The following is a 21,709-nucleotide window of genomic DNA, read 5'->3' as shown; positions in this document are numbered from 1 at the left end:
AAAATTTCATACTTGTGGTTTTAAGAAGCCTCTAATAAAGGGGTGAGCTCAACAATATTATACTCCTAGTAAATGAAACTAATAGGAGTGAAGGATGAGAGGAGTCCTAAATGAAGTACTTTTTCCTCATATACATTATAATCAGATTCTCTCTCGTCTGTGTCATTGCCCATGCCAGCCCATTGCACAGCGCTCAGTGGGGTCTCTGAAAGGGGAAGTTAATATTAAATGAAAACATTTGCTCTCTCTATACTTATGGCTTTCACTTAGTCTCTTGGGAACATATAAATTCTTTCTAGATCTTGTAATAGGCTTATCCACCAGTCTATGCTCAGCCCACTTCAATTCTTTTAATCACTTGACTTGGAGGTGCATTGACACAAAGGCAGATGATTCAGTGCCAAATGCACCTTCCTCCCGGCCCCCAACCAGATAATAAACAAAATTAGCTGTGTCTGGTAAGTGAGTCTATTTGAAAATGAAGTAAATAGCTCTGTTACTTCCATGGCTTGTGTGAATTAAACACTCAATTGGATGGGATGCACATCTCAGTTTGTTTTTGGTGACTCAGGAATCACTCTGGGATTTTCGAGCTGGGGGGAACCATAAAGATCATACAGACCAGTGCTTCATAAACCTGGCTCAGTTTCAGAGTTTCTGAAGGAGTTTTTAACAAATTCATATTACCGGCCAGGTATGGTGGCTCACACCTGTAATCCCAGCACTTTGGGAGGCCAAGGCGGGTGGATCACCGGAGGTCAGGAGTTCTAGACCAGCCTGGCCAACATGGTGAAACCCCCTCTGTTAAAAACACAAAAATTAGCTGGACATAGTGGCAGGTGCCTATAATCCCAGCTACTCGGGAGGCTGAGACAGGAGAATCACTTGAATCCAGGAGGTGGTGGAGGTTGCAGTCAGCTGAGATAGTACCACTACACTCCAGCCTGGGCAACAAAGAGCAAAACTCTGTCCAAAAAAAAAAAAAAAAAAAAAAAAATCATATTACCTTACTGAGCTCACCCCAGATCTAGCAAAGTAGAGTCTCTAGGCTTGGGTCTGGCAATTTCCTCTGGTGATTCTGATTTGGGGAACAGAGATCTGGCCTTATATTTTTATAGAGGTCTGAAGAAACTGGGCATCATGTGTCGTGAATAGATTTAGGGTTATTGAATTAAATGACTTGCCCAGGGGCTGGATAATGACAGAGCTAGGGTCAGAACCCATACATCCCTGATTCCATTTTTCTTTTCTCACCACCACCCACTGATATGGCCAACATCATTAAAAAGGATGTAATTTGTACCCATTTGCAAGTAAAAAGTGCTCAGAAGTACTTATATCAGAATATTACATGCCCATCTCAGAATATCACACCACACATACACACACACATACACACACACACACACACACACACACACACACACATACACACACAGAGCCCAGATCTTTGGGCTTCCTTACTGCATTTGACATACCTTTCTTCAGTTCTGTCTTTTGACATTTTAATCATCTTCCCGACAGAGTTTCCTGAGTTGGTCTTCTCTTTGGCTGTTTCACTGTCTTTCAGGGCTTCTGAAGTCTGTTTACTTGCTTTCACTCGTTTTCTATCAAAACTGTTCCTCGTGGGAGGGCTGGTTCTAACATTGTTTCCTCACCTTTCATTTTGTTCCTTCTTTTAGTTGAATGAGACTGCCATTGTATAGACTTTTGATAGCAAGGTTGTTTTGTCTATTTTTTTCCATTTACCTCTGGTGGACACGTGAACAGTCACATTTACTGTGGGAGTGGACATAACTGTGGTCATCCTATGACCTACGTACGTTCTTAACTGCTGTTGCTGAGTCAGTGGGTGAGAGCTCTGTGGTGGGGGAAGGAAGCCTAGTGGGGCCAGGTGATTGTAAACGCTGGTGATTAATTGGGTTGCAGCAGGGACATATTTGTGGAAGAACAGCTAAATGGTGGTAGTCTATATTTGAAATGAAGGGTTATTGACTCTGCAACTACATACTCTCTAGTCACTGTATTTACAGTGAATTCTAACAGCATATCTATTGCTGGTACTGCCCAGTAATGAAAGATTCTCTTTTCAAAAAACAGTTGTAAGTATTCTATTTTTATGCTTAGTAATGTGACAATTTTATGGTACCTTAAAGATAACTTCCTTTTAGGCTTTGAAAGTAGACTAACAACAGACGGATGAAACACTTGCATTAAACTAATGAATAAAGATACACGGAAGTCATTTAATAATAAAAGACTTATACATGATTTTATATTCATAGCAAATTGCCAGTTACAATCTCTTAGGTATAAAAGATTCCTATGTCTGCTTCTTATCTCTGTTCCATTTGGCTAATTATAACTTCCCTTTGAGTTCATTCATTCATTTATTTAATCATTCAATAGTACTTATTAAGCACAAAGTATCAGGTGCCATGTTAGGTTGCAATCCCCAAGGGGCTCCTGGTCTAGTGGGGGGACTGTCATGTAGACAGGCTGTGATAAAAGTCCTAACAGAGGCCAACAGCCTGGTTTGTAGCCTTGTGCACTTTTTGTTAAGCTCATATAACTGTGTATTTTGGTTTTTTATTTTTTAAAAAATTATTATTATTATTTTTTGATGGGAACCACAAAGACTGCCTTCTTTCCCTCTCATTCTTCCTAAGGAAGAGAACAATTGTCAATGGTAAAGGGCAGTTGCAGCCAAGCAACACCAAGGGCTGGCTTCACACTCTGGAGAGAGCACACTGTGTTTCCTCCTAGTGGTTTCTGGTGCTCTACACATTCAGAGAAACCTCTAGTAATGAATTAAAGAAAGGATCCCTGAAAGTATAGTATTGGTCTTTGATTTTTAATAAATGAGATGCTGTCATACACTAGTTTTCTTAGCATTAATGTGTAGAAACTCCTCTCGATTAAGAGGAAGGCATACTTCACTCTTTTTGATGAACTACATATTAATCCTTGGTGGGGATAGGACTTAATTTACTCAACCTTTCCCCTAATTTGGGTATTTGGTTTGTTTCTAGTTGTTTTGCCATCGTGAACAATTCTCAACACCATATCCTCGTATCCATACTCTCATGCTTCTGTGCTCATGCCACTTAGATCTTCTTTGAGAGACCCTACTGCAGTGAGCATAGTTGATTGACAGCCTCTAGCTCTTAGCTCTTTAGGTTCATCACTATGACATTCATTACGAGGCCATTCATAACGAGGATTTGTAATCCCTGGTCAATGACTGAGTGTGTCTCATTCTTTCCCAATGCAGGACTCCTCTAATGAGCAGTCTGCTTGGGCACTCCTTATCAGCACAGCCGAAATGTTCTCAGAGTTGTGCTGCAATCTCAGGCTCTTCTTACCCAATCCTTCCTTCCCTTTCTCCTTGCACAGGTATCAGATCTGGATCACAGTCCATAGAGTTTCCACTTACTCCTGCTCCCTCTGCCATTACTCTTCACAGGCACTTTCTCCAATAAATCTTTTGCATGTTAATCTTGATTTGGCATCCACTTGTCAGAGGACTTGAACTAGCACATTGAGCTTTTATTTCCATGCATATTTTTGCTTTTAACGGATGTTTCCAGATTGATTTCCAAAGAGGCAATACAAATTTACATTATCATCAGCAGTGCACAGATACCCTTTTCTCTGACTCCCCATCAGTGATTGATAAGATCAACTTTTGAATTTTTGCCAGTCTGATAGGTTTAAAGTGAATCACACTATTAGTGTATTTTAGAATTCTTTTCTTTTTTATTTTTGCCTTTAAGGTATTCTTTTCTGTGAATTGTTTATTCGTATCCTTTGCATTTTGGGTCATTTTATTCTTATCAACTTTTTTTTTCTTTTTTTTAAGATGGAGTCTCCCTCTGTCACCCAGGCTGGAGTGCAGTGGCGCAATCTTGGCTCACTGCAACCTCCGCCTCCCAGGTTTAAGCGATTCTCCTGCCTCAGCCTCCTGAGTAGCTGGGACTACAGGCACGTGCTACCATGCCTGGCTAATTCTTTTGTGTTTTTAGTAGAGATGGGGTTTCACTGTGTCAGTCAGGATGGTCTCAATCTCCTGACCTCGTGATCCACCCACCTTGGCCTCCCAAAGTGCTCGGATTAAAGGCATGAGGCACCGCATCCGGTCCTCTTATCAACTTTAATCCCTGTTTAGGTATTACATGTGAAGAAGAATGCTAAATTAGAAGTTTTGACTAGGGCACTGAGTTATCACAAAATGACACACCTTGTATGAATGGCCAGAGCAAGAAGAACATTTTCAAAACGACATTAAAAAGTTAGTTTTGCAACCCATAGTTCTCTCAGTTAAGCTGAGAATATAAAGGATATTGGAGGAGAAAATGTTTTCAAAAGAGCTGTGAGATCTTCCCTTCACCTTGGGTCGTAAAAGGTCTTAAGTGGGCCTACCTGAAAAACAGGTGTCATTTGTGGTTAGAGAAAGGTACTAGTATGTAACTCATGTGTGAAAAATTATAAGGCGGAGACTGGTTGGATGCCCTGACAGAAACAGAGAAAAAGAGAGAGAGAATGTTTGTTTGCCTTAGGAGGTCTGCAGTCCCAGGGCTGTCAAAACAAGAAATATGTGAGTGTTTCTAATGGACCTGATAAAGGTCCCAAAGGGAGAGATAGCTGGCCCAGAGCTGTTTTAAATCCTTGCTGGAGGTGTTGCAGGTGTTCCTGGACACCAGAAGACAGTCTGAATTGATTGGGCCATAAGAAAACTAGATCTGATGGTGCAACTGGAGGAAAATGCATCCCTCATGTTCAAGAATATACAGTAAAATATTCCTTGTAGGTGCCTCTAAAGGACTTGTGAAATACCCAATATCTTCCACACCTATCTTTTGTATATTGATTTTTAAATTAATTTTAAAATTTTGAGAAATTATAAGTTTACTTGCAGTTGCAAGAAATAATAGAGATTTCTTATATACTGTTAGCTTCCCCTGATGCTGACATCTTGTAAAACTATAGTACAATATCAGAACCAGCATATTGACATCGATGCAATCAAGGTGCAGAGTATTTCCTTTACCATGAGGATTCCTAGTGTAGCCCTTTGTAGCCACACCCCCTTCCCTCCTGCCCACCACTCCCTTCTTTACTCCTGGCAGCCATTAATTTGTTCTCCATTTCTGTAATTGTGTCATTTCAAGAATGTCATGTAAATGGAATCAAATAGTATGTAATCTTTTGAAATTGACTTTTTTTTTCTCAGCATAATTCTCTGGACATTTATCTAGGTGGTCGTGTTTATCAATGATCATTACTTTTTATTGCTTTGTAGTGTTCCATGTGGGTGTACCACAGTTTGTTTAACCAACCCTATTGAAGGACATCTGGACTGTTTCTAGTGTTTGGCTTTTAATGAATAGAGCTGCTATAAAGTTTCATGCACAGGTTTTTATGTTAACATGTTTTCATTTCTTTGTGATAAAGGCCCAGGAGTGCCACTGCTGGGTCATATGGTCATATAACTATATGTTTAGTTTTTTGTTTTTTTTTTAAAGAAACTGTTTTCCAGAATGGCTGTATTATATATCTCCACCAGGAATATACAAATGATATAATTTCTCTGCATCCTTGCCAGCATTTGGTGTTATCATCATTTTTTGTTTGGTTATTCTGATAGGTGTATAGTGATATCTGATGGTGATTTTCTCTAATGATAACCTTATTAGGTTTTCCCCAACTAGGTTTTTCCTAATGACCAACGACATAACAACTTTTCATGTATTTATTTTCCATTTCTACCACCTTTTTGTGGAAATGTCTCTTTATGTCTTTTACCCATACTCAAATTGGATTTTTATTTTACTGTTGAGTTTGAGAGTTTTAATATATGCTAGATATTAGTCCTTGGTCAGATGTGTAGTTTGCAAACGCTTTCTACTGCTCTGAACTTGTTGTTTTGTTCTCTTTAACAGCTCTTTCACAGACCAAAAATTTTTACTTTTGATGAATTTTATCAATTTTTCTTTTATAGATTGTGCTTTTGGTGTCAAATGTAACAACTCCTTGCCTATCCCTAAATCCAGGAGATTTTCTCCTATTTTTTTTTTTTTTTTTTTTTGAGATGGAGTCTCACTCTGTCGCCCAGGCTGGAGTGCAGTGGCGTGATCTCGGTTCACTACAACCTCCTCCTCCTGGGTTCAAGCAATTCTCCTGCCTCAGCCTCCCAAGCAGCTGGGACTACAGGCATGCGCGACCATGCCCGGCTAATTTTTTTGTATTTTTAGTGGTGCAGGGTGAGCCACTGTGCCCAGCCTCTATTTTCTTTTCTAAAAGTCTTAAAGTTTTATGTTTTACATATAAACCCATGATCCATTTTGAGTTAATTTTCATGTAAGATGTGAGAATTAGGTTGAGTTTTTTTTTTTTTTTTTTCCTGTGAATATCCAGTTGTTCCAGCACTGTTTGTTGAAAAAGGCTACCCTTTCTCTCTTGAATTGCTGTGGAACCTTTGTCAAAAATCAGTGGGACATATTTGTGTGGATTTATTTCTGAGTTCTTTATTGTATTTTATTGATCTATGTGTCTATCTCTTTGCAAATACAACACAGTCTTGATATCTGTGGCTATATAGTAAATATGGTAGATTGATTCTTCCCACTTTATTCTTCCTTCTCAAAATTTAAAACGCTATTCTAGTTCTTTTGCGTTTCTATATAAATTTTAGAACAATCTTATCTATATCTAGAGAAGGTCTTGCTGGGACTTCAGTTGGAATAATGTTAAACTTGTATAAATTTGAGAAGAATTGACCTACTTACTAAGTCTTTCTTTATTTAAAAATTTTTTTTATTATACTTCAAGTTCTAGAATACATGTGCACAACGTGCAGATTAGTTACATATGTACATATGTGCCATGTTGGTGTGCTACACCCATCAACTCATTGTTTACATTAGTTGTATCTCCTAATGCTATCCCTCCCCCGTCCCCCCACTCTATGACAGGCCCCAGTGTGTGATGTTCCCCTTCCTGTGTCCAAGTGATCTCATTGTTCAATTCCCACCTATGAGTGAGAATGTGCGGTGTTTGGTTTTCTGTCCTTGCGATAGTTTGCTCAGAATGATGGCTTCCAGCTGCATCCATGTCCCTACAAAGGACATGAACTCATCCTTTTGTATGGCTGCATAGTATTCCATGCTATATATGTGCCACATTTTCTTAATCCAGTCTACCATTGATGGACATTTGGGTTGGTTCCAAGTCTTTGCTATTGTGAATAGTGCCACAATAAACATACATGTGCATGTGTCTTTATAGCAGCATAATTTATAATCCTTTAGGTATATACCCAATAATGGGATGGCTGGGTCAAATGGTATTTCTAGTTCTAGATCCTTGAGGAATCACCATACTGTTTCCCACAATGGTTGAACTAGTTTACAGTCCCACCAACAGTGTAAAAGGGTTCCTATTTCTCCACATCCTCTCCAGCACCTGTTGTTTCCTGACTTTTTAATGATTGCCATTCTAATTGGTGTGAGATGGTATCTCATTGTGGTTTTGATTTGCATTTCTCTGATGGCCAGTGATGACGAGCATTTTTTTCATGTGTCTGTTGGCTGCATAAATGTCTTCTTTTGAGGATGTCTGTTCATATCCTTTGCCCACTTTTTGATGGGGTTGTTTGTTTTTTTTCTTGTAAATTTGTTGGAGTTCTTTGTAGGTTCTGGATATTAGCCCTTTGTCAGATGAGTAGATTGCAAAAATTTTCTCACATTCTGTAGGTTGCTTGTTCACTCTGATGGTAGTTTCTTTTGCTGTGCAGAAGTTCTTTAATTTAATTAGATCCCATTTGTCAATTTTGGCTTTTGTTGCCATTGCTTTTAGTGTTTTAGACATGAAGTCCTTGCCCATGCCTACGTCCTGAATGCTATTGCCTAAGTTTTCTTCTAGGGTTTTTATGGTTTTAGGTCTAACATTTAAGTCTTTAATCTATCTTGAATTAATTTTTGTATAAAGTGTAAGGAAGGGATCCAGTTTCAGCTTTCTACATATGGCTAACCAGTTTTCCCTGCACCATTTATTGAATAGGGAATCCTTTCCCCATTTCTTGTTTTTGTCATGTTTGTCAAAGATCAGATGGTTGTAGATGTGTGGTATTATTTCTGAGGGCTCTGTTCTGTTCCATTGGTCTATATCTCTGTTTTGTTACCAGTACCATGCTGTTTTGGTTACTGTAGCCTTGTAGTATAGTTTGAAGTCAGATAGTGTGATGCCTCCAGCTTTGTTCTTTTGGCTAAGTCTTTCAATTTATAAACGTGGTGTATCTATTTATATAGATTGCTAAAGATTTCTTTCATCAGCACTGTGTACATCAGCATTTCAGCTTACATTTCCTGGGCATGTTGTGTTAGATTTATACCAAAGTATTTCAGTTTTTTGAGTGATCATAAATGGTATTCCACTTTAAATTTTGCTTTCCATCAGTTCATTGCTAGTGTGTAGAAATATAGTTAATTTTCATAAGAGTATCTTGTATCATGTAATCTTGCTGAATTCATTTATAAGTTCTAAGAGTTTTAAATTCTCAGATTTTCTATGTAAAGAATCATGCCATTTGAAAACAGGGACAATTTTATTCTGTTCTTTCTGGTATGCATGACTTTTATTTCACTGTTTTGCTCTACTGCACTGGCTAGAACTTATAGCATTATGTTGAAAAGTGTTGAGAGTAGAATCCTTGCTTTGATCCTAATCTTATAGGGAAGGTGTTCAGTCTGTTACCACTTAGAATAATGTTAGCTTTTAATAAAGTTGGGAAAGATCCCTTCTTTTTCTCTGGAAATGGTAAACATCTGAGTAAATGCAAAAGAGTTTTTGCGTTTCTGCTTTTTGCTTCTTAACTACTTTATAAATCATATAACTTTTTAAAGTAAAAATTAGAATACTGACTTTTGGGGTTTATAATGCATGTAGGTGTATTTCATTTAGTAACTTAATATCATTACTAGGAATATGTTAAATTGATCTACATGATTGCAAGATTTCTATATTTTATAAGAAGTAACAAAATATTAACTGTAAGTGAAATGTGAAAAGTTAATAAAGTATAATAAAATGGCAGACCAAACCTAAACATATCAATAATTATACTAAATGTTAATTGACTAATCACATCAATTAAAAGGCAGAGATTTTTGGAACAAATAAAAAAGATGCAATTATATGGTATCTATAATGGGTATATTTAAATGTAAAGACACAGGCTGAAAGTAAATGGATGGAAAAAAACCATGAAAACAGTAAGCATTAGGTGGTTAGCGTGGCTATATTAATATCAGATAAATCTTTGGATTTCAAGACAGAGCATTACTAAAGATAAAGAAGGACATTTTTATATAATTAAAAGATTAATGAATTAGGAAGACATAACAATTTTAAATGTGTATAAGCTTACTAATATAGCTTCAAAGTGTATAAAGCCAAAATGTACAGAATTAAAAGAGAAACAGATAAATCTACATCATGACTGAAGAGCTCTCTCTCTCCCCCCACAGATAATAGAATCACTAGACAAAAAAAATTACTAAGGTCATAGAGAATGTGAAAAATATTATCTACCACAACTGAATACTTTTCATATAACACTATATCTAATAAAGGAGGAATACACATTATTTTCAAGAGTATATTTTATATGATTTCATTTATACAATATTGTTGAAATGACAAAATTACAGAAATGAAGAACAGATTAGTGGTTATCAAGGAGGGAGTGTGGGCAAGTGGGTGTGATATAAAAGGTCAACATGAGGGATTCTTGTGGTGAAGGAAATATTCTGCATCTTGATAGTACCAATGTCAATATTCTGGTTGTGATTTTGTACTATAGTTTTTATAAGATGTTAGCATTGGGGGAAACTAAGTAAAGTGTGTAGGTGACTTCTCTTTTTTTTCTTTCAACTGCATGTTAATCTATAATTATTTCAAAACGAGAAGCTTAATTAAAAATCAATATACTCACACTAGTAATCTTAACTACTCAGGAGTCTAAGATGGGAGGATCACTTGAGCCCAGAAGTTCGAGGCTGCAGTGAGCTATGATTGTGCCACTGCACTCTATCCTTGGGGACAGAGTGATACCCCATCTCTTAAAAAAATTATCAAGGAGGAGGAGGAGCAAGATGGCCAAATATAACCCTCCAGCAATCATCCCCCACTACAGGAACACCAAACCAAACAGCTATCCACACAACACCTTCATAAGAACCAAAAATCAGGTGAGCGATCACAGTACCTGGTTTTAACATCATATCAAGGAAAGGGGCACTAAAGAGGGTAGGAAAGACAGTCTTGAATTGCCTATGCCACCCCTCTTTCACTCCCTGGCAGCACAGCATGGCATGGAGAGAGAATCTGTGTGTTTTCTGGGAGACAGAACAAAGTGATTGTGAGACTTTGCATTAGAAGTCAGTATTATCCTATTACAGCAGAAAACAACACAGGGCAGAATTTGGCTGGCACTCATGGAAGGAGCACTTAAACTAGCCATAGCCAGAAAAGAATCATCGATCCCAGTGGTCAAAACCTGATTTCTGGTTAGCCCCATTGCCGTGGACTAAAAGCACTCTGGGGTCCTAATAAACTTGAAATCAGTCTAGACCGTAAAGACTGTGCAAGTCCTGGTGCTGTGCTGGGCTCACAGCCAGTGGAGTTGGAGTGCACATCACCCAGTAAGACACCCTCTGGGGTGACCAAGGGAGTGCTTGTGTTACCCCTCCCCCAACTCCAGAGAGTGCAGCTCACAGCTCCAGGAAGAAAGGGAAGAGTAAAGAGGACTTTGTCTTGCAACTTGGATACTAGCTCAGCCACAGTAAAATCAAGCACTAAGCAGAGTCCTGAAGCCCCCATTCCAGGCCATACCTCTCGGACAATATTTCTATAGCCACTCTGGGCCAGAAGGGAACCCACTGCCCTGAAGGAAAGGACTTAGTCCTAGCAAAATTCACCACCTGCTGACTAAAGAGCCTTTGGGTCTTGAATAAACATCAATGGTAGCAGTCACCATGGGCCTTAGGCAAGATCTAGTATTGTATTGGCTTCAGGTGTGACCCAGCGAATTCCCAGCTGTAGTGGCCACAGCCTTCATGACAAAATCCTCAAAAACCTGGGTATAGAAGGAATGTACCTCAACATAATAAAAGCCACATATGATAGATCCACAGTTAGTATCATACTGAATGGGGAAAAACGGAAAGCATTTCCTCTAAGATCTGTAACAAGACAAGGATGCCCACTTTCACCACTGTTATTCAACATGGTACTGATAGTCCTAGCTAGAGCAATCAGACAAGAGAACGAAATAAAGGGCATCCAAATGGTAAAGGAAGAATTCAAATTATCCTTGTTTTCAGATGATATGATCTCATATTTGGAAAAACCTAAAAATCCCACCAAAAAACTATTATAACTTATAAATATATTCAGTAAAGTTGCAGGATACAAAATCTGCATATAAAAATCAATAAAATTGCTATATGCAACAGTGAATAATCTGAAAAAGAAATCAAGAAAATAATCCCATTTACAATAGCTATGAATAAAATACCTAAGAATAAACTTAACCAAAGAAGTGAAAGATCTCTACAATGGAAACTAGAAAACTTCGATAAAAGAAATTGATGAGAACACATAAAAATGGAAAGATAGTTCATGTTCATAGATTGGAGGAATCACTATTGTTAAGATGTCCATATCATCCAAAGGAAACTACAGATTCACTGTAATCTCTACCAAAATACCAATGACATTCTTCACAGAAATAGAGAAAATAATCCCAAAATTAATATGAAACCACAGAAGACCCAGAATAGCCAAAGTCATCCTAAGCAAAAAGAACAAAACTGGAGGAATCACATTACCTGACTTCAAATTATATTATGAAGCTGTAGTAATCAAAACAGCATGGTACTGGCATAAAAAAAAAAAGACACATAGACCAATGGAACAGAATAGAGAACCCAGAAACAAATCCATACATCTACAGGGAACTCATTTTCAACAAAGGTTTCAAGAACATACAATGGGGAAAAGACAGTCTCTTATATAAATGATGCTGAGAAAACTGGATATCTATACAGAATAATGAAACTAGACTCCTATCTCTTGCCATATACAAAAGGAAAATTTAGACTTAAATCTAAGACCTTAAGCCATGAAACTACTACAAGAAAGCATTGGGGAAACTCTCCAGGAAATTGGTCTGGGCAAAGATTTCTTGAGTAATACCCCAAAAACACAGGCAACCAAAACAAAAATGGGTAAACAGGATCACATAAAGTTAATAAGCTTCTGCATAGCAAGGGAAACAATCAACAAAGTGAAGTGACTACCCACAGAATAGGAGAAAATATATGTGAACTACTCATCTGACAATGGATTAATAACCAGAATATATAAGGAGCTCAAACAACTTAATAGAAAAAAATCTAATCATCCAAATAGAAATGTACAAAAGATCTGATTAGACATTTTTTGAAAGAAGATGTGCAAATGACAAACAGCTATATGAAAAGGTGCTCAACATCACTCATCATCAGAGAAATGTAAATCAAAACTACAATGAGCTATCATCTCACCCCATTTAAAATGGCTTTTATCCAAAGACAGGCAATAATGAATGAGTGCTGGCAGGGATGTGGAGAAAGGGGAACCCTCATACACTGTTAGTAGAAATGTAAATTTTGTAGCTACTGTGGAGAAGAGTTTGGAGGTTTCTCAAAAAACTAAAAATAGAGCTACTGTATGATCCAATGCTCCCACTGCTAGGTTTATACCCCAAAGAAAGGACATCAGTATATTTAAGAGATATCTGCATTGCCATGTTTATTGAAGCACTATTCACAATAGCCAGGATTTGGAAGCAACCTAAGTATCCATCAACAGATGGATGGATAAAGAATATATGGTACATACACACAATGGAGTACTATTCAGTCATAAAAAAGAATGTGATCCTGTCATTTGCCACAACATGGATGGACCTGGAGTTCATTATGTTGAATGAAATAAGCCAGGCATAGAAAGACAAACTTCACATGTTCTTACTTATCTGTGGGAGCTAAAAATTAAAACAATTGAGCTCATGGAGGTTAAGAATAGAAGGATAGTTACCAGCGGCTGAGAAGTGTAGTGTGGGTGGGTGTATGGGGATGGTTTATGGGCGCTAAAATATAGTTAGATACAATAAATAAGATCTAGCATTTGATAGGACAGCAAGGTGACTACCATTAGTAATAATTTGTTGTACATTTTAGAATAACTGAGGGAGTACAATTCAAATGTTTATAACACAAAGAAATGATGAATGCTTGAGGTAGTGGATACTCCATTTACCCTGATGTGATTATTACATATTGTATGCATGTCTGTATCAAAATATCTCATGCATCCCATAAATATATACATCTACTATGTACCCATAAAAATTAAAAATTAAAAAAATTATAAAATAAACATAAAATAGGGAGATTATTCTGAATTATCTGAGTGACCCAATTTAAGTATGTGCTCCTTAAAAGCAGAGAACTCTACCTGGCTAGAAGCAGAAGAGAGACTTCCTCAGAAGTGGGAGTCAGAGAGATCAAAGAGTGTGTGGGACTTGTTCTATCATTGCTGAGTTTGAAAGGGTTTATGTGGGAAGACGTGTGTGAGTAGCCTCTAGAAGCTGAGAGCCACTCCCAGCTGATGACAAGCAAGGAAATAGGAATTTCAGTTCTTCAATTGCATGGAACTGAATTCTGCCAACTTAAATTATCCTAGAAAGAGAGCCTTCCCAAGAGCATCCTGAAGAAACAGCTCTGCTGACAACTTAATTTAATCTTGTGAGATTCTAAGGAGAAAACACAGGTGAGCTTGGTACCTGGACTCCAATCACAGAAACTATGAGATAATAAATGGGTGTTTTTAAGCTTCTAAATTTGTGGAAATTGCCATATACAATCTGTATTCTCATTGAGGGAATTTATCACATTTTTCCAACATGATGTGATAATTTGGGACTTTATTTTTGGATTTTATATTCCAGTATTAAATGTATGCCAAAGAATGGGGAAATAAATCAATATACAAAAGAGCATATGCTGACCATTAAAACAAGCCTCAACACATTTTAAAAAACAGATAGCCATTTTCACAGCCTTAGCCATTGTTTGGTTTGGGCTCTAACAAGTCCAACGAAACCAGGGACTGAAGAGGTCACCCGGTACAGTCCAGCAGCTCTACAGAGAAGCGATTGGACTGCTTATTCACATAGATCCTAAATCCTGTTTCTCTTCACTGGGCAGAATCTCTGACAGGGGTCTCTAGTCACTCCTGCCAGTGTTTTCTGGCTGACGGAGGTTTTCAAACCTCCCTGGGATGAATCTCCCAGAGGGAGTGATGGGTTACCATCTTTGCTGTTTAGCAGCCTTCACTGTTAATCCCTTTAGGTACTGGAAAATCCAGTGTGACTGGGGACTGGAGTGGACCCCCAGCATACTGCAGCAGCCCTATGGAAAAGTCGCCAGACTCTTTGTTTTGTGGGTCCCTGATCCCATATCTCCTCACTGGGTGGGTCCTCTAGGCCTGGGTCTCTAGGCACCCTCTGTTGGGGCTATTGAGCCAGTAGCAACTTTACCAGCAGAAGGGATGGGTTGCCAACTTTGCTGTCTCACAATCCTTGTCCTTGCTGTCTCCAGGCTCTAGAGAGTTTGTGGACAATGGGGACAGGTCTGGATCCCCAGCACAGAGCAACCACTGCACAGAAAAGTGGCTAGACTGTTCACTATGCAGATCTCAGTCCATACTTCTCACTAGGCAGGCCCACCCAACCTGGGACTCCAGCACAACACCCTGCCTCTGCCTGATCACCACAGTCAGAGGCAGTCCAGCATTTCTCCAAGGAGGAAATCTCAGAGTCAACCCACAACCCCGCTGTTATTTCAGTTGCAGTGGTATTGCCCTAACAGCCCTTGGGCTGGGGAAGGAACAAAGGGCCAAGTCATTACACTGGCACCTCCAGCACACCATATATATCCCCATATGGAGAGGAGTCCAGTCTCCCTTTCCTGGGAACCCCCAACACTCCCTCCAACTCTTTACTAGGCAGGGTTCCTGGCTCATAACCCCAGAACAGTCACTCCACCCACAGCTAAGCATATCCACTGGTAATGGCTTGGAGTTTCCCTGGGAGGAAGCTCTCAGAGGAATCTAACAGCCCCTCTGCCATGGCCACAGCAGCAGTTCTGTCCTTGCTGCCCTCATTCTGGGGAAGAAACAAAGAGCCTGAAGACTACACCTGAGTTACAGCACACCACAGTCACGATATAGAGAGGAGACAAGTATTTCCTCCCAGTGAGCCCTTGACCCCCTGCTCCTCAACAAACGGAGTCCCAAGCTCATGCTAACAGTGCAGCCATGCCACCCCACTGGCTGAGCACTTTCAGTAACATCAGCTCTGGCTTTCTCAAAGGTAGAGCCCCGGGGCAACAGAAAGCCTCTTTGCCACTGCCTCTGCAGTGGTACTACACCTGCTACCCTCAGACTAACAAAGTAACAAAGAACCTCAATGCCTTATCCATATCTCCAACAAGCTGCAGTTAACCTAAAAAGATGCCAGTCTGTCTCTCAAGGGTCCCAGCCACCCCCCTTGCTTGTTACTAGGCAAAGAACCCCCAGCTTGTGCCCACAGCTCAGATTCCCCATCCCAGGCTGCACTGAGAAATTGCAGACCTGCATCTCTCTGGAGTAGAGCCCACATAAAATGCACAGAGTGGTAAGCTGGATAAAAAAGCAAGACTGAATGGTATGCTGTCTTCAAGAGACCCATCTCACAGGTAATGATACCCATAGGCTCAGAATAAAGGGATGGAGAAAAATCTACTAAGCAAATGGAAATTAAAAAAAAAAGCAGGAGTTGCAACCCTAATTTCAGACAAAACAGACTTTAAACCAACAAAGATACAAAAAGACAAAAAAGAGTATTACATAATGTTTAAGGGTTCAATTCAGCAAGAAGAACTAACTATTCTAAATATATACGCACCCAACACAGAAGCACCCAGATATATAAAGCAAGTTCTTAGAGGCCTACAAAGAGATGTACACTCCCAGACAATAATAGTGGGAGATGTCAACACTCCACTGACAGTAGTAGACAGATCATTGAGACAGAAAATTAACAAAGATATTCAGGACCTGAATTCAACATTGGACCAAATGAATCTGATAGACCTCTACAGAACTCTCCACACCAAAACAACAAATATACATTCTTCTCATTGCCACATGGTGCATACCCTTAAAATGACCACATAATTAGACATAAAAACAATGCTCAGCAAATGCAAAATAACCAAAATCATACCAAACACACTCTTAGACCACAGTGCAATAAAAATAAAAGTCAAGATGAAGAAAATCACTGAAAATCATGAAATTATGTGGAAAATAAACAACATGTTCCTGGGTGACTTTTGGGTAAATAATTAAATTAAGGCAGAAACCAAGAAGTTCTTTAAAACTAATGAAACAAAGATACAAGACCTCTGGGACATAGCTAAGGCAGTGTTAAGAGGGAAACAAAGATAAGAAAATCTGTGGGGCAGAGCTAAGGCAACGTTAAGAGGGAAATTCATAACATTAAACGCCCTCATTAAAAGTTTGAAAGATAAATTAACAATCTAACATCACAACTAAAAGAATTAGAGAATCAAAAATAAATCAACCCCAAAGCTAGCGGAAGACAAGAAATAATTAAAATCAGAACTGTACTGAAGGAAATAGAGACACAAAAAATCAATTCAAAATGTTAAAAATTTCAGGGGTTTGTTTTTTGAAAACATTAATTAGATAAGCCTCTAGCTGGACTAATAAAGAAGAAAAGAGAGAAGATCCAAATAAACACAATTAGAAGTGACAAAGGGGATGTTACCACCGAGTTGAAACAGTGCACACAAACTAGAAATCTAGAAGAGGTGGGTACATTCCTGAACACATACGCCCTCCCAAGAATGGACCATGAAGAGACTGATTCCATGAACAGACCAATAACAAGCTCTGATATTGAATCAGTAATAAATAGCCTACCAACCAAAAAAAAAAAAAAAAAAAAAAAAGGCCAGGACCAGATGGATTCATAGTTGAAATCTACCAGATGTATGAAGAAGAACTGGTACCATTCCACCTGAAACTATTCCAAAAAATTGAGGAGGAGGGACTTCTCCCTAACTCATTTTATGAGGCCAGCATCTTCCTGATACTAAAACCTGGCAAAGACAAAACAATAAAAGAAAAATTCAGGCCAATATCTTCTATGAACATTGATGCAAAAATCTTCAACAAAATACTTGTTAACCAAATCCAGCAGCACATTACAAACCTAATCCATCATGATCAAGTAGGCTTAATCTTTGAAATGCAAGGTTGGTTCAACATACACAAATCAATAAATGTGATTCATCACATAAACAAAACTAAAGACAAAAATAACATGATTATCTCAATAGATGCAGAAAAGGCTTTCAATGAAATTCAACATCCTTCATATTAAAAACTCTCAATAAACCAGGTGTTGAAGGAACATACCTCAAAATAATAAGAGCCATCTATGACAAGCTCACAACCAACATCATACTGAACATACAAAAACTGGAAGCATTCTCCTTGAAAACCAACACAAGACAAGCATGCCTTCTCTCACCAATCCTATTCAACATAGTATTGGAAGTTCTGGCAAAGGCAATCAGGCAAGATTGCCTCCAACTAGGAAAACAGGAGGTCAAACTACCCGTTTACAGAAGGCATGATTCTATATCTAGAAAACCCCAGCAGTGAGGTTTTCATTTAAGCCCAAAAGCTCCTTCAGTTGATAAACAACTTCAGCAAAGTTTCAGAGTACAAAATCCACGTACAAAAATTATTAGCATTTGTATACACAAATAACAGCCAAGCCAAAAGTCAAATCAGGAATATGATTCCACTCACAATTGCTACAAAAAGAATAAAATACCTAGGAATACAGCTAACCAGGGAAAGGAAAGATCTTTACAGTGAGAATTACAAAACACTTCTTAAAGAAATCAGAGATAACACAAACAAATGTAAAAATATTCCATGATCTTAGAGAGGAAGAATCAATAAATTGTAAATTGCCAAAAGCAATTTACAGATTCAGTGCTATTCCTTTCAAACTAATGATGACATTCTTCACAGAACTATAAAAAAACTATTTTAAAATTCATATGGAATTAAAAAAGAGCCTGAATAGCCAAGTCAATCCTGAGCAAAAAGAACAAAGCTGGAGGCATCATGTTACCCAACTTCAAACTATACTACAGGGCTATGGTATACAAAACAGCATAGTGTTGGCACAAAAACAGACACATAGACAAATGGAAGGGAATAGAGAGACCAGAAATAAGGCCACATACCTACAACCACCTGATCTTGGACAAAGCTGATGAAAACAAGTAATGGGGAAAAGACTCCCTTTCCAATAAACAGCATTGGGATAACTGGCTAGCCATATGCAAAAGATTAATTGGACCCATTCCTGAAACTGTATACATAAATCCAACTCAAGATGGATTAAAGACTTAAATGTAAAACCCAAAACTATACAAACCCTGGAAGATAACCCAGGCATACCATTCTGGACATAGGATTGGGTGAAGATTTCATGATGAAGACACCAAAAGCAATTAATTACAACAGAAGCAAAAATTGACAAATGGTATCTAATTAAACTTAAGTTCTTCTGCAAAGCAAAAGAAACTATCAACAGAGTAAACAGACCACCTACAAAATGGGAGAAAATATTTTCAAACTATGCACCTGACAAAGGTCTAATATTGAGCATCTATAAGTAACTTAAGTTTACAAGCAAGAAACAACCCCATAAAAAAGTGGGCAGAGGAATATGAACAGACTTTTCCAAAGAAGACATACATGCAGCCAAGAAGCAAATGAAAAAAGCTCAGCATCACTGATCATTAGAGAAATGCAAATCAAAGCCACAATGAAATCCCATCTCACACAAGTCAGAATGAGTATTTCAAAGCCAAAAAAAAAAAAAAAAAAAAAAAGAAAAAACAAAAAAGAAAAAAAATAACGGATTCTGGTGAGGTTGTAGAGAAAAGGGAACACTTTTACACTGTTGCTGGGAATACAAATAGGTTTGACCATTGTGGAAAGCAGTGTGGCAATTCCTCAGAGTTAAAAACAGAAATACCATTCAACCCAGAAGTCCCATTACTGGGTGTACACCCAAAGGAATATAAATCATTCTACCATAGAGACACATGAACACGAATGTTCACTGCGGTACTATTCACAATAGGAAAGACATAGAATCAACCTAAACGCCCATCAATGATAGATTAGATAAAGAAAATGTGGTACACGTACACCATGGAACACTCGGCAGCCATAAAAAAGAATGAGATCATGCCCTTTGCAGGAACATGGATGGAGCTGGAGGCCATTGTCCTTAGCAAACTCAACGCAGGAAGAGAAAATCAAATACCATATGTTCTGTCTTATAAATGGGAGCTAAATGATGAGAATACATGGACACAAAGAGGGGAACAACAGACACTGGGGCCTACTTGATGGTGTAGGGTGAAAGGAGGGAGAGATTCGGGAAAAATAATAATTGGGTACTAGGCTTAGTACATGGTAACTGGGTGATGAAGTAATGTGTACCACAAACCCCTGTGACCTGAATTTACCTGTAGAACAAACCTGCACATGTACACCTGAAATAAAAGTTGAAAAAAAAGAAAATTGCAGAGTAGATTTTAAATGTTCTCACCACAAAAGAAAAGCATGTGAGGTAATAGATACCTTAATTAGCTTACTTTAGCCATTGCACAGTGTATACATATATCAAAATGTCATGTTGTACATTCTAATTATGTAGTTATTTGTCAATTAAAAAAATTAACTAATTTTAAAAAATTACGGACAGGGTGCAGTGGCTCACACCTATAATCCCAGCACTTTGGGAGGCCAAGGCAGGCGGATCGCCTCAGGTCAGGAGTTTGAGACCAGCCTGGCAACATGGCGAAACCCCATCTCTAAAAATACAAAAATTAGCCGGGCGTGCTGGAGGTGCCTGTAGTCCAAGCTACTCAGGGGAGGCTGAGGCAGGAGAACTGCTTGAACCTGGGAGGCAGAGGTTGCAGTTTGTATAACAAGTCTTCAGAAATCCTTTCCACTCTCTTTATTAATCCACTCATGGTGAGATTAGTCTTTGTTTTAAACTGGGACATGTAAAAGATGTGATGTTCCTGAAGTTCTATGGCATTACCATGCACAGCTCACTTGATACATAATGGTAACATCAACAGTAAAAAAGCTAACATTTATTAGTTTAGTACTACGTTGAGATAGTGCCACTGCACTCCAGCTCTTAACATTCCTTTCAGGCCAGAAAAAAAGGATAGCCTGTTGTGACAGCACCATTTATTACCTTAACTCCTACTTCTCCAATTATTTGAAATACCATCTTTATCACATATAAGATTCTCATATATTTGGAGATCTATTTCTGGAGTTTCTGTCTTGTTTCACTGATCGATATGTCTAGTTCTCTGTCAGCACTGATTCGTTCCAGTCTGTTTTGATTTCAGACTACCCTTATGCTCCCTCACTATTCTTCTTTTGCGTTTTCCTGATTGTTCTTTGGTATTTAATTTTTCATATAGACCTTGAGATTACACCCTAGTTCTGTTGCTTTACCCATGACCCTCAAAGCCCTGTTGGGATTCCGATTGGAAATCATTCCATTTATAAATAAATTTTAGGGGAACAAACATCCATGTTATATGACAATGAAGAACATGGCTTGTCTTTTCATTTATTTGGATGTTGTTTATAATAACATTTTATGGTTTTCTTCATCTAGGGCTTTTATTGTTTTATTTATTTTACAGTTTTTGTTGCTACCGTGAATAGCATTGCCTTCCATTTGTATCTCTCCTTTTTTTTTACTAATATGGAGAACACCTACTACTTTTAGTCTACCCACTTTACCTAATTTTATTATTTTCATTTTTTTAAACTATTGAATTTTATGTTTTCTCAGTCTACACTCATATCACTGGCAAAAGAAATCCAATACTTACATATATAATATATATTATATATTATTTATAAATGTTTTGGTGGTAATGGATTTACCCAAATCAATACATTATTGAATAATAATGACAATAATAGCATCACTGTCTCTTGATTATTGATTTTAATTAATTTATTTTAATTAATTTTAATTTTAATGGGTTCAGTATTACACAGTTTTGAATGATATTCACTGCTGGTAATTAGTAAATGGTGTTTGCATATTTTACTTCTGCTTTCATATAACAATTTTACTTAGTTTTTAAATAAATAGCTGCTGAATTTTACCAAAGATAACTTTTCTGCATCTATGACACATTTGTCCTTTAATTCGTTAGTGTAAGTGATAATGTTGATAGTGTCCTGATATTGAGTCACCTTAGTATTCTGGAAATAAGCTCGATGAATGGGAATTTCTCACCATTTTTTCTTTTCTTCCTCATTCTTTTCTATCCTGAGATCTGTGTCCTGATACATTTGCTTCTTGGTTAGCATCATTCTTAGAGGCTTTTCTTCAGATATATGGGTGATCTCAAAAACTAGCAAGTGCACAATTATCTTTCGGTCATTCTAATAG

General features: G+C 37.9%; 1 long non-coding RNA gene and 1 other non-coding gene across 2 annotated transcripts in view; one reads left to right on the top strand and one right to left on the bottom strand.

Moving 5' to 3' along the window:
- LOC135970595 (uncharacterized) overlaps positions 1-21,709 on the top strand; it is a 139,467-nt gene that overhangs the window by 98,733 nt on the left and 19,025 nt on the right. The gene's annotated exons all lie outside the window — the stretch shown is intronic.
- On the bottom strand, positions 2,630-2,842 carry LOC123573295 (small nucleolar RNA U3). Its single transcript, XR_006698004.2, has one exon. It is a non-coding gene; the product is annotated as a small nucleolar RNA U3 (small nucleolar RNA).

The sequence above is a fragment of the Macaca fascicularis genome, chromosome 4 (genome assembly GCF_037993035.2).
Source record: "Macaca fascicularis isolate 582-1 chromosome 4, T2T-MFA8v1.1".
Classification (NCBI taxonomy): domain Eukaryota; kingdom Metazoa; phylum Chordata; class Mammalia; order Primates; family Cercopithecidae; genus Macaca; species Macaca fascicularis.
This window is presented reverse-complemented; position numbering and strand designations above follow the sequence as displayed.